The sequence below is a fragment of the Phyllostomus discolor genome, chromosome 1, assembly GCF_004126475.2.
Source record: "Phyllostomus discolor isolate MPI-MPIP mPhyDis1 chromosome 1, mPhyDis1.pri.v3, whole genome shotgun sequence".
Lineage (NCBI taxonomy): Eukaryota > Metazoa > Chordata > Mammalia > Chiroptera > Phyllostomidae > Phyllostomus > Phyllostomus discolor.
In genome coordinates this window covers 156644743-156657764 of record NC_040903.2, presented here as the reverse complement: position 1 = coordinate 156657764, position 13022 = coordinate 156644743, and the positions used below count along the sequence as shown (strand labels likewise).

The 13022-nt window shown below is 42.2% G+C and overlaps 1 long non-coding RNA gene and 1 pseudogene across 1 annotated transcript; both read left to right on the top strand.

Moving 5' to 3' along the window:
* The first annotated feature begins 711 nt into the window (after nt 1-711).
* Nucleotides 712-7255, top strand: LOC118502020. Its single transcript, XR_004904697.1, has 4 exons — nt 712-866; nt 2823-2995; nt 3185-3311; nt 6206-7255. It is a non-coding gene; the product is annotated as an uncharacterized LOC118502020 (long non-coding RNA).
* Nucleotides 7256-9117: 1862 nt separating this feature from the next.
* Nucleotides 9118-10745, top strand: LOC114493321 (annotated as a pseudogene).
* The last annotated feature ends 2277 nt before the right edge of the window (nt 10746-13022 follow it).

Below are 13022 nucleotides of genomic sequence, written 5' to 3'. Positions count from 1 at the left end.
CTTTCTCACACCCTTCACTATAACAGATCCTGTTCCCTTATGCCATTTAGCCTTTAACTTTAGTCCATGACACTGAAGGACAAAATAAGGAAGTAAGAAATAAGAGAAGAACATAAGAGATGAAAAGGAAGCTGAAAGTTATCTGGTTCTGGAAGGGGGAGAAAAGAGAAAGTATGGCAAGACTTGAAGTATGGGTATCTTCTGTTTGCTCTTCACTCCAGGATATGTTTACTGATTTGAGAGAGAGAGATTTAAGAGAGAAATACTGATTGGTTGCCTCCTGAATGTACCCCAACCTGGGATTGAACCCTCAACCTAGGTATTTGCCCTCCTGGGAATTGAACCCACAAACTTTTTGGTGCACAGTACAATTTTCCAACCAACAAAGCCACACTAGCCAGGGAAAAGTATGTGTATTTTCTACTCTCACTTCCACTTCCTCAAAACTGAGAAGAGGAAGAATAAAGGGTGGAGAAACATTCACATGTACTCGGCAAATCTCAGGACAGGGTCTTCCTCTCAATTCTTAGGGAAAAGGATATAGGACATCCATAGTAAGACAGGAGCCAGAGATCTGTGCCCCTGTGCCTGTGAGGATATGTAAGCTCCCTCTGTGAGGATTTTGAACTGACTAAAGATACACAGTAACCTAAGGTTATACAGTTAGGAAATGGTGGCACACCAGAGTTTATGCCCTCGGTCACCTGGACAGACACTGAGCAGGGTAAATTCTTTACAGCCTTGGAAACTGCCCAGAAACTTGTAGATTAGAAGCCATAGGTATTAGGGAACCATTATGGATTCTGAACTCAAAGAGTTGCGTGGTACTTAAGGAAGACTACTCTGGCAGAGCTCTGCAGGTCAAGGTAAGTAGAGGGAAATCTGGAAGTGGGATAAAATTGAATATCAATATTTGTAACCTAGGCCAAAATTGATAAGACCTTAAAATGGAGCAGTTATAATAAAAATAGAGAGGAGGGAACACATCCTAGACTATTTGTAATAATAAAATTAGTAGCAGAACTGTATCAAGTAAGTACTTACTGTGTGTCAGCACAGTATCTCATTTAACTGTTACAGCAACTCTATTAGGAATTAATTGTTGTTTTTTTCTATTTTAAAGATGAAGCAATTAAGGCACAGGAAGGTTAAGTAACAGGCCTAATGTTGCACAGCCATAAGTGGTAAAGCCAGGTATCAAATCCAGGAGGGTCTTACCATGGAGCTCAGAATCTTAATTAGTCTACTTGACCCAGTGACTCTTGAACAGAGGAGAAAGGTGGTCAAAGAATCAGAAGTCACATCAAGATTTCTGTCAATCACAAAGCCATTGACAGAAATTGGTTGTTGGGAAGAAGAGGCAGTTTAAGGGGGAAAATGAATTGAGTTTGGGATATGTCGAGTACACCAATATGGCAAATACAGATTAGTTTCACAAGGGCTAGGATGGGATTTAATGGATCACCATCAGTTTTTTTGGTCCAATCTATAAATTTAAGCTTTTAGTTAATTGGGAGGAGATAGTGAAGTCAATCTTTGAGTTTAAAGACACACATTAGTTAACTTGAATCTTCTTTGTTGCATTTACACTACAATAAGTAATGTTTTTAAAAGCAACATTTTGGCCCTGACCGGGTAGCTCAGTTGGTATATCGAGTGTCATCTCAATATACCACGGTTGTGGGTTCAATCTCTGGTCAGGGCACATACAAGAAGCAACCAACAAATGCATAAATGGAATGACAAATCTATATTTCTCTCTCTCTCTTTATCTCTCTCAAATCAATAAATAAAAAAATAAATAAAAAGTAACATACTTTCTCTCCCTGGCATTGGGGACATTCACTCAGTCATGGGACAGGTGAATTTAGAAATCTAGAGAATGTAAGTTATCGTCATCGTTCTGCATTCAGCAGAAAACTTTTGTGGTAACTGAAGTCCTCTGCAAGGCTCAGCAGTTTAAGATGCTGGACCCAGCCTTGTGGTTCTCAACAAACACCTTCGTCTTTCCATTTTTATTATATCAAATAAGGTATCAATAACCCATAGTCCTGCCTCCTTTATTACCCCAAAACCTGAGTCATTTGCTGAGGTAATCACCATAGGTAAGCACATTAGGACAGTGAGTGAACTACTCAGAAATGAAATGGGATGACAAGTAATGAAGTTCATTACCAACTAGTCAGTCTGTTGTCCTAGCCAAGAGCACCTTCAGCAAAAATAAGGAAGGCCAAGAAAAGAGAAGGGCCCTACTTGAGCAGATATATACTTTTAAAGTAATTTAATCTTTCCTATTTATTGAGAGCTGCTGACTCTGTGCTCAGCACTAGGCCAGTTGCTTTCCAGCATTATCTCCTGAAATCCTCACAACTTGTAGAGATGTATTATTATTTTGTCCATTTGAAAATGAGGAAACTGAGACTTAGAGAAGGGATATAATGTGTTCATGGATACAGGCTAATTATAGAGGCAGGATTCAAACTCAGGTTTGAGAATCCTGTAGTAATCCAGTCTCAAGGAGGCTCCAAGGGTTGGACTGAATCCCATAACACTGCACTAATTTGCCTTGTAAGAACAACTAACTTCCATAACAAAATGCAACGTTTTATAGATGCAAACTGGAATGGTCAAACTGGCACTGAGGGAAGTACTTCTGAGAGTGTGCTGCTGGTCAGACTGGCCATACAGGCAGCCATGGACCTGCCCCTGAAATGCCAAAATTCCCTTCTCCATTCTGTCAGCCTAGCAACCTGAAACTCATTTCTGTTGACTTTGAGACCTAAACCTTGCATAACCCTTCTCTGTCTTTACTCCTTTTGCAGGACCGTGATTTCATGCTACATTGAAGGCACACAACGAAGGCATGGGGCAGCAGCTGAACACAAACCACTGAGGGAACCATTGTCTTTTTCTCCAGAATAACCAAACAAGCCTGAAACTATGATGAAAATGTATGGTACCTCCTGGGCTGATGTAGCACATGCAGCTGCCCCAGGTGCTCAGTCCAGGCATCCTAACTTGAAAACTAACTGGGATGACCAAGTTTTGGGACTAGTGCTGGGAAATGAGTTAACCTGGAAGTCACTTTCTTATCCAGAAATTCTGCTACTTATATATCAAGTGCCTTAGAAACCAGACTTTTTTTTAAGCTCCTCATTCCACATCTATAACCTCATTTCCATAGATCAGACATTAAGAGTGGGTACTAACTTTCAGATCCTGGGATAAATACCCACATAGAAGAAATAATGTCTGTGCTGATATCAGACCCCGCTGGGGGGCATCTTCTTGACTCCTTCACAAGATCACAAGTGTCATTCTTAGGGGACTGTGAGTAATTCTCTCCCACGAGTAGAAACAGCTGCTGTTTTGAACCTTGGAACTTTATTAATGGTTACACTCAGGACCTCCCTGCCCCAGCCCTGAGGTGTTGCTGAAGTCACAGGATACCTTGTCTCATTCTTAAACACTATCTAGATGCTGTCTTTCAGGATGCTGTGTTTACAAGGAAATGGGGCTTCCCATTACCAACCCCCCTATGAAAATCTTGAGTTGCTTCCTCCACAGGAGCTCTATTTTATTGATTAATTTGTAGATATTTTATGGGATCATATATAATAGGTTGGGAGAAAGGTGGGGGCTCAATAGAAGGAGACCAAGGTGTCTGTAAAAGTAGTGAAGCTCTTACTTGATCCCAAGCCAACGCCTCACAAGAGATGTTGCCATCTCTTAGTCAGGCATCCCGGTGAGAATTGAAACAATGACAGCCACATCACTGTCCTTAAATTTCAACCTGGCCCCTTGCCTGGATACATGGTTTCATCAGCCAAGGTTAGAGAACAGCCACACCTTACCTTAATGATTTTTGCCCAAAGTCTGTCCCAATTAATGAGAATCCAAACTGGAATAATCATTAACATCACCACAGACTGACTCAGAGTGATCTTAAGCTGATTTCCTGTCAGGTTCTAAATAAACCTTCCATCACTTAGCGTAATGGCTCTTCCTTGGGTTTAAAAGTTGTTCAGGGAGTTGCTTGTGTTCATTCCACATGTGAGTTGAGCCTTCCCCAAACCACAAGCACGTAATTCTCAGGTGTAGGTGGAGTCCTTGGCCTGTAACCCAGGTATAGGAGCCACCAGACACAAACCAGGGAAGGGTGCTCCTGCTCTGTACCCCTTCATCAGGAGATCAGGGCGGGGCTTTGAGACATGGCTGAAACCTAATCACAGAAACTCGGTGTGTAATGTACACAGCCAGCTAGAGAACGTCCAGCAACCAGAGAAAAGATCAGAGTGCCGTACTCCTTATAGGGACAGTTCATGCCCTTTTAGTAGAAGTGGAAAAGGGAATACCCTTCATGGGCAGTAACGTGGGCTATAGAAAGGGAACACAATTTAGAACCTGGATTCACCACTGGGTGATCTGTGGGAAGTCATAGTCTCTCTGGGACACAGTTTTCTCATCTGTAAAATGGGTTTGATAATAGTACCTACATCACAAGGTAGTTATGAGGATCAAAAGGAACAAGAGTCTTGTATGGTGTGTGGCAAATAAGACACACATAAAACAAATGCTGGTTTCCATCTCTCATTCTGCTTCGAGAAGTTCACGTTATCCCAGATCATTCCACCACCCTTAGATGTGGTTGAGTGAGGCTCTCAGAGGGCCCTGCATTTTGAAGTGCCATCCTCAAAGTTTTCTCAGTCCCTCTCCAGCAGGGACTAACACTGCTGTCCAGCCTGGACCTGATCCCACATGGGCCCTAATTCCCATTTTACCTCCTTGGGGACCTCTGACTTTCTATACCCTCTTCCTTCCCCTGGCCAATTTCTCCTCCTTACACATAGGGGTTGACCAGAAAGATGCCCTGAGGAGTTTCAGGACTCATATCTATGAGGTCATCCCTGGGCACTCTGGCCAGGATCAGGTTCCAGAAGGGCAGCCTGATGAGCAGATCACTCCCATTGGCCAATGTGATATGACTTTGAAAGACCTTAGAAAATCAAGCTGCCAAATGATGTTGACGTGCTGACTTTGGGTGACTTAAATGTTTATTTAGACAGAGGCCCTGCAAACTCTAAATGGGCCCTGCTTCTAGGAACCTGGAAATACTTGTCCCCACAGGTGGATGGATTTATGTGAGATTTACTAGAATAGTAATTATTAATATACTAGCTGTCAAAATTATCAAATGTTTGAGCTCTAAAAGTGGCAACAATTGAAGACTGTTTTTAAGTTAAAATATTGGCATCATCCTCATTTTTGCTCCCCTCTCCATTGGGTTCCTATCTCTCTCACACTGTCACCAAATGCAGTCTGTTCTAACTCTGCATGTTTCTCAAATCTAGCCCCTTCTTTCTATTCCTGCTGCTCTAGTCCAGATCTCCAAGTGACCCCTTTCTACCATGGCTATTGCAGTGACCTCACTACTTCCAAATTCTTTCCCACCATTCTATCTCCCAACTAACAGGGAAGGGGAAAAGCCAGTGTAAAAATGTGTTATCATTCACAGTAGCACTATCCACAATAGTCAAGGGTGGAAACACCTAAATGTTCATCGGCTGATGAATGGATGAACAAAACATAGTACATCCATACAATGGTATATTATTCTGCCATAAAAAGGAATGAAGTACTAATAAATTTTATTTTACTAAAAAAAGGAATGAGGTACTGATACATGCTTTAGCATGGATGAAATCTCAGAAACATATGCTAAGTAAACGAATCTAGTCAGAAAAGGACACATATTGTATGGGTGCATTTATATGAACTATGCAGAATAGAGATCTGTGGTTGCCAGGGTTTGGGTTAGGGAGAAATGAAGAGTGATGGCTACATGGGTATGAGGGTGTTTTTTTTGGGGGGGGGTATGATAAAAGTGTTCTGCAACTACAGTGGTGATGGTTTCACAACTAAATGTATTGAGTTATACACTGCAAAATTCTTAAAGTGGTACATCTCACTTAAAGTTGTAAAATTGTGCTATGTGTCAATACAATTTTTAAAAAGTATTATAAAGCTGGTCACAGTTATGGGTACCTGGGGCTCAGTCCTGCTAGGACCCTCTGGACAGCCAAGTGGAATGTACCTCAGAATTGTCCACCCTGAAAGAGATGAGAGGGAGCATTTATTTATCAGATCCTGGTCCCCAGTGGTCAAGGACTGGCCCCTGCCTACTGACTTTCTCCCTCCACTTCAGGTTCGCATATGAGTGAGTGCCCAGCAGGTCAGAGAAACACTGGGACAGAGCATGAGAGATTCCTGATGAAGTTGAGACACAATAGTGCTACAGGTCACACCTGTGGGAAGGTATATTGTCAGGTCACCCCTGGCTGTTACAAAAATAACTGGAGTTAAAAGGGGGCCAGGGGGATGTGATGTGGGGCATGAGATGTGTCCAGTACACCCTCAGCTTGAAATACTACAGATGCAGTCTTACACAAGTAGAAAGTAGGTGAGAAGGAAAGAGAAACAGGGAAGAGGTGTGGTGGATTCCCGTCACTCCCTGATCTTCACTTGAACTTCAGGGTGTTTGTCTCACCTCCTCTATTTAAAGTGATGATTAGCAGCTGTCTGTCCACAACCTAACTTTCCTCTCTCCATCATGACCTCCTATGGTTCAAGCTTGATGACTCAGTTTCTTCCACAGGAGCCCTCCTTCCACGATATCAGGATGTCTGGGTCATTGCTGTCTCTACTCCCTATGCACCCGTCAGCTTCCTCCTGCCCTCGTTTTTCTCCCAAAACTAGTATAGAACTTATCATTCATAATTTTAGTCACTCTCTTAAGACAGTTCTAGATTCTTGCTTCTTAGCACTTCTACACCATTTATCTGATAAAACTCCAGCTCCGGTGAAATCAATGAAATCAGCTTTCAGGTTTTTCCATGGCCGTATCCTGAGATGCCCTACTGGGGAGCAAAAAATACACGACAGAGCAGATCACTGTGGCGGACTACCAACTCCATACGCTAATACATAATTTTTAATAATAGCACCCTGATGTCTGGTTGGGCACATTGCTGCCAGGAATAAAAGACTGTGTTTCTTAGTGGCCTTTGTGTGCATGTGTGCTCACATGACTTCATCCCAGCAAATGAGGAAGAATGTCTGGTGGTTGGTGCAGGAAAGCTTCAAGACAGTTGATTCAGCAGAAGAGCTCCCCTTCTTGCCTTCTGTTGCGGTTGCTGCAGCCATCATGAACCATGAGGTGACCTTGAGGATGGACGCTGCAAGCCAAGATGCACAAGTAAAAAGTAGTAGTTTTGATACCTAATGAAATCATGTACCAGCCCTAGTTTTACCTTCATAATTCCTTTATATGAAAGAGAAGTAAAATTAGATTTTAAGCCACTGTTATTATTATTAACTAATTAATTTTATTATCACCAACATGAGAAGGGCCTGAAATACTACTTAACAATCTCATCATCTTTTTCTAGTTCACTCATTCTGCAGTTCTCCTCTGAGACTATAGAAGTCCATCACCATTCTTCTGAAATATCTGACTTTCCACTTCTCACCTCATAGTAAGCTGATGACTGGCCTCTTGCTTCACTGGAAAAATAGAAGTTATCAGATCAGAAACCCTCAAATTTCTGCCACAAACTTGCCTGCCTGCTTTCCCTTCTTTACTACCTTTCCTCCTGTTACCACACAGAGCATTACTCTCCTCCATCTGAAGCAAATCTCTCCAGTCTGGGGCCTGGGTCCCATTCCTCACATCTTTTCACAAACCTCATTTTCTCAATTATTCCAAAGGCTGTAGAACAATGTTTGTGGCCCACCGATATATCTTATGTCTGACTCACATAGGGTTTTTTTTCCTATTATTTTTATTCTACTTAACATAAGGAAAAATGGAAGGTAAAATCCATCTTTTTCAGTGTATAATTCTAACAGTTTTGACCAATACATACATTTCTGTGTATACTACCATCGCAATCAAGAACAGTTCTACCATCCCTCCCCAGAGCCTCAGGCCAACATATAGAAGGAAACTGTATTCTCTAGTCTCTCACAGTTCTTGCTGTTTTCTTTGTTCCTTATATCCCACTGTTTCATTCATTTAGGCTACCTACCTGGTTCCTTGGACACTTGAATTTGAGTTGCCTGGATTATTCATTCTCATTCCTGCGTCTTTTTAGCCAATCCTGTTCTACTCATTCTTTCCTATCAACACCTAAAAATGCTACCCTTCCCTCACAATCAAACTTCCTTAGTTGTTATTGGGGGATAACCTTGCTCAAATTCTCCATTTTTATCAAATTCTCCTGGTACTTACCAGAAAGGAAAGAAGTTTTTTTCTTTAAAAGTTTTTTTAAATTTATTTATTTATTTATTTTTAGAGAGACGGGAAAGAAGATAGAAAGAGAGGGAGAGAAACACCAGTGTGTGAGAGATACATTGATCGGTTATCTTTTGCACAAGCCCAGTTGGGGACCTGGCCCCACAACCCAGGCATGCGCCTTGACTGGGAATTGAACCGGCAACCTTTGGGTTCACAGGCTGGCACTCAATACACTGAGCCACACCAGCCAGGGTGGTGTTTTTTCTATTTTTGTTGGGGAAAAAAACCCAACAAACAAATAGCAAGTAAAATCTTTTGTATCTTTTTCAGATGATAAAGTTCTCACGTTGCTACAACGTAACATTGCTTTGGAATTTTGGTAAGAAATTTCTGTCCAAATTAATCCAACTTGCTCTTTCATGTTAAAAGTACAAATAGTGCAAGATATTCCCACCGACATGGCCGTGAATGAGGGAAAGAGTTTAGATCCAATATTATATCCACAGATAAGTTCTGCCTCCATTGTCTCTTTGAAGGAATCACTCAGTATAAGAAACCTTGTGTATCTTTTCTCCCAAAGTGAGAGATCCAGATCCACTTGGCCATTTTGGAAAGGAAAAAAAAAAACACATCTCATTCATGGAGGGTTGGGTAATATTTAAATATTATTGAATACTGTTTTGAGTAGAAAATAAAGAGAGTGAAAAAATTCCCTTCTACTGGCCTCTCTGCCTTTTTGGTGTTCTGAAATTCTCCCTTCATTTCCCCCCCCCCCCCCCCCTTCACTGATGTTTTTAAAAGAACAAGAATGAAGCCTGGCAAAAGGAAAGGAAGTCAATCCCAACTCTGTCCACATTTACTATGTCCAACTTCTCTCTTCCCCTGCAGTCCTCAACTCTCCCCAACACCTGTTCCTCTCCCACCTAAATCTCTCTTGCTAGGTCATTCAATACTTACAAAACGAAGGAAGGAAGGAATGGAAGTAGTAGCAGAAATTGTGACACAGTATTAATGAGGCCCTTAAGGTTGACCAAGTAGAATTTCTTTGATTAACCTGGATACTAATATTGTGGTTACTTTTGGAGAAACCTCTTTTCCCATTTAAGTCCCCAGGTGAAAATGGAAGGGTTGAAATAAATAAATAATTTTTGAGATGTAAAAGCTCATTTTTACAAGGCAAAAGTCATTACACAAGGCTATATTTTCAAATAGGATGGCAAATTGTTTTATATGGATGTTCTCCATTGAACAAGGTCTGTCTTTAAGAAGTAGTATGATTGTTGTAGTTATCTTTGCACAGACCCACCTTTTGCAATGATGTCCAGGATGCAGGCTCTGCTCCTGCTTGCCCTGGGCTTGCTTTTCTCTGGACCTGAGGCCCTCGCAAAGGTCTTAATGAAACAGTCATTCCAGCTGGATCAGTAGCTTTTCCTGGGAGAACCGTGATGAGTGGAAGGACCCTGTGCTGACCAAAAGCCTGAGTGTGGCGCTTAACCCCTCTGTGGGTCCTGGGACTGTGACTGTCAGTGCCGAGACCCAGACACATGTAACCCCATTCTACTCTGAAGGTGGAATTAACTGCAGAAGGAAATGGCTGGCTTGTGGGTCAAAGTCCCGCGTGTGGAACAAATTGACAGCTGTACCTGTGAAGACATCTGTGACATAGTTGACATTTTCCTTCCCCCTGGAGAGCCCTGCCCAGAACCCCTGCATACCTGTGGGCTTCCCTGCCACTGTCCCTTCAAAGAAGGCAAACACTCACTGCCCAAGAGTGTTTTCACCCTACCCCACCTGGACCTGTTGGGTCCAGGAAACTACCAAATCCAGAACATCCTAAGCAGCGGGGAGGAACGTCTGAGCTGTTTCAAGATCAGTGCCTCTGTAGAGGCCATATAATGTGACACCAGCTACAGCAGAATGAAGGGGTGTGAGGAATGTGTCTTTCTTCTTCTGTCTTGTGTTTGTCAAGGCCAAATTCTGATTTTTCTGTACCCCTTCCAGCCCTTTTCTACAGTGATGCCACTACTCTCACTGAAAATCACTGTGCCACTTACATTTCAGGCGTGGGCAAGCAGCCTAACCTAAGGTACAGAGAGCTTGGTGGTTCTTAAGAGCTCAGGACAGCTACGGGGCTGGCCACTTGGTTTCCCTCCTCACCGCTACGGCTTTCCATCTAAGAGCGTAACTCATTTTCTGGACAGTCAAGGAACAGGATGAATACGTTTTGTGACCCATGTTCAGACTGACCCAGTCTTGTTCTCCTGAGCAATTAAATTTTTTGGTCATTAACTTAAAAAAAAGATACAGTATGATTGTAACTACAGAAAAAAATGACCTCAGTATAGACAAAATAACAGGAAGGACATTTATCAAAGTGTATACTCCACTCTACCACTTATAAAAGTCTATGTTAAAAAATATTTTTAGCCCTGAATGGTGTGGCTCAGTGGATTGATTACTGGCTTGCAAACCACAGGGTCACTGGTTCAATTCCCAGTCAGGGCACATGCCTGGGTTTCAGGCCAGGTCCCCAGTAGGGGCCACACAAAAGGCAACCACACATTGATGTTTCTCCCCCTCTCTTTCTCCCTCCCTTCCTCTCTCTCTAAAAATAAATAAATAAAATCTTAATAAAAATATTCTTAATGTAAATTAGAAATTATGTTACAAAGAGCTGGTTTTTTTTAAAGATTTTATTCATTTATTTTTTTTAGAGAGGGAAGGGAGGGAGAAAGAGAGAGAGAGAGAAACATCAATGTGCAGTTGCTGGGGGTTATGGCCTGCAACCCAGGAATGTACCCTGGCTGGGAATCGAACCTGGGACACTTTGGTTCCCAGCCCGTGCTCAATCCACTGAGCTACACCAGCCAGGGCCTAAGAGCTGTTTTTTTTTTGTTTTTTTTTTTAAATTCTGTCTTCATAAAAAGGGCATCCATTTCTACTACTAGGGATTCTTGCACCAGTACTGAAAGGATAGAGCAGCTCTATTTGCTATCATGGCACCATTTGCTGAGCAGGCCTATGACCTTGTTAAACCTGACTGCCATTTTACTCTTCTGAGCTTCTGTCCCCAGGACTAGAAATTACTGGAAGCAAGAACAGAACAGCCACAGGCAGAGGATGACACTGGAACAAACTGCAGCCTCCTGTTACAACCCCCCAACAGCCCAAGGGCTACACAAGGGCAACCCCCCACCCATTTTTAATCCCATTATGAGCCAATAAAAGCTCAAAGCCCCCACCCTGCAATGCTGGCGTATCTCTCCACACCATGCCCCTCTCCTTCTTGGAGAGTGAATAAAAACTTTATTCTCTACACTTTCTTCACTCTGTGAATTCTTTCACAGTCTGCATCACCAACCACCCTAACAAGTACCCAAAATGTTATTTTTCTGAGGTAAGGTACAGTAATTTTGATAAACATAAAGCCCACAAGGTACTCAGTAAGCATTTAGTAATAAGTGAATTTAATGCATCCAACTGAGGACCATTTCCTAAATACATTCAACACATGAAAAGGCAGATGTGACAGAAAGCTTTGATTACAATGGGTGCAGACATTTTCTCTATGAGTCACACAAGGAATTAGGCACCTCTTACACACCTTTGACAATGAGCAGTAAATGTGTAAATAGCCTTATGTTTTCTCTGTAGCGCTATTCTTTTACTGATCTAAATTCTTCCAGGAGGGTTGACTGGATACTTCTGCTTCTGTCTTTAAACTGTGAATCTCATAACAGACACTTGTCCAGATCTCTAGCCACGGTCCTCCCTTTTCTCACTTTCTCTTAATAATATTTTTTTCCTCCCTGATTTTTTTCCTCTCCCAATGAAGATTTTTTTTTAGCTCAGAAAAGTTGAAATAAGGAAACCACAATCATTCACAATCTCACTGCTCTTAGAGAATCACACTTTATACTTTCTTCCATCTGTTAAAAATGGGTCTACCTATATAAATAACATTTTTTTCCACCTTGAGATAAGCTGCTCTGTTTCTGTATCCTGCTCCCTGACTCCCACCCCACCCGTTAATGTTATATCACAGGCATTTCTCCTTGTTACTGGAAACTTTACCAACTTCATCTGAATTATAATAATTCACCATTTCAATGCACTTAATTTTTCTTCAAGATGCAAAGGTCTCCGGGTCCTAATGGGCTGCCCACAGGTGTTTTCATGACCATTTGTGATAACCTTTCTGAGGGCAGTTCCCTGCCTTATTCCCATCTCGACTCCATGGAGGGATGCCCCACACCAGAATGAATCCAGTTTAGAGTGAATCCAGTCCCAGGCCCTGAAGTGACAGAGGTGCAAAGGAACAGCTCCAGACCAAGCTTTGCCTTCCATGTCACTTGAGTCTTCTCAGCTGAAAAAGGAAGCCACAGAAACAAATCCCTCAGCAATTTTTAAAAAGGCTTTAGAAACAGCTCTTTTCCTTAAGCTGTGATGCACACGGAACAGTGGGAAAGTTAAGAGCAGGAAGAATACTAGGAGGAGGAGGAAATGGCAGCCCCACCCGACTCAGGAGGGAAAGAAAGTTTCTGGTCAGATGACAGTAAATGCCCAGAGAGGCTATAAAGTCTAGAATCTTTATACAGATTAGTCGAAGGGCCCTGGCTGACAGAAGAAGGAGGAAGATGAATCAAGGTGAGTACTGGGAACGTAACTTTTCTGAGGTGCTAAATCAAGAGAGGAGAGATACACGGCGAGGGCAGAGGTGAACAGG